The sequence below is a fragment of the Carlito syrichta genome, unplaced genomic scaffold, assembly GCF_000164805.1.
Source record: "Carlito syrichta isolate Samal-C Ts95f unplaced genomic scaffold, Tarsius_syrichta-2.0.1 Scaffold259220, whole genome shotgun sequence".
Lineage (NCBI taxonomy): Eukaryota > Metazoa > Chordata > Mammalia > Primates > Tarsiidae > Carlito > Carlito syrichta.
In genome coordinates, this window is record NW_007203316.1 from 1 (window position 1) to 988 (window position 988).

The following is a 988-nucleotide window of genomic DNA, read 5'->3' on the forward strand; positions in this document are numbered from 1 at the left end:
GTCAGGTTTCCTTTTTTTTTTTAACAGATAATAGTTTATTGTACAAAATTAAGGCCTTCGTATTTCATAGTTCACTACAGGTAAAGAAATGCTAGATAATGTATGTCCTTCAGAAAAATTTCACTTTCACTCCCCTCTATCTCCAACTATTAAAATGACCCGACCGAATGTTATCAAAACAAACACTGTAAATGATACCAAGTCCTTTAAAGATTACTGTCCCAGACGTTATTTCTTGGCATAGGTGATCTTCATGGCATGGGATTGTGTGATTTTGAATCCTTGTAAAGCATCCCTGGCAGTACCAGCCTTTTCATCATTTTCAAATTCAGCAAAGGCAATGTCATGCCTCCCAGGTACCTAATGTACTTCCTTGAAACCAGGGAACTGATTAAGCAGCATGGATAACATCATCTCATTAGTCCCTTCTAGTAAGTTATTAAGGAATAAAATATAGTTTGGAGGGTAATCAGGGAACTTGGGGATTTGGTTTTGTATTTCCTTGGGTATTAGCTGAATTTGGCATTCCCTGGCCAGGATTTTTGTTTGCAGTTGTTGCAATCTGTTCCATAGTTTTAGCTTTTTTCTTTTCTGTGGCATCAAAAGTGCCCAGCATTTTAGATATTATATCAGAATCTGTTTTTGCATACTGAATTCGCATTGGTTTACCATAAAATGGAAATCCTTGTAACTGCCTCAAAGCATTTGTGGATGAGCCCAGTTCCTTAAATATGACAAAGGCCTGCCCCTTATCTTCATGGTCTTTAAAGCCACAATATCCACCACATGGCCAAACTGGGTAAACAGGGCATAGAGGGAGTTCTTCAATTCTTCTTTTTTAATTTTGTCATTCATATTGTTGATATAAATGTTATGATTTGGTCTGATATCCATGTTTGGGTAATTCTTTGAATAGCCTGAGACCTACGCAGTCTCTAGGAAGAATCAGAGTCCACAGTCAGGTTTCCTTTGGCCAATTTACAACAGA

General features: G+C 37.4%; 1 pseudogene; it reads right to left on the reverse strand.

The window, feature by feature from the left end:
• Nucleotides 1-228: 228 nt before the first annotated feature.
• On the reverse strand, nt 229-894 carry LOC103253970 (annotated as a pseudogene).
• Between the last annotated feature and the right edge of the window lie 94 nt (nt 895-988).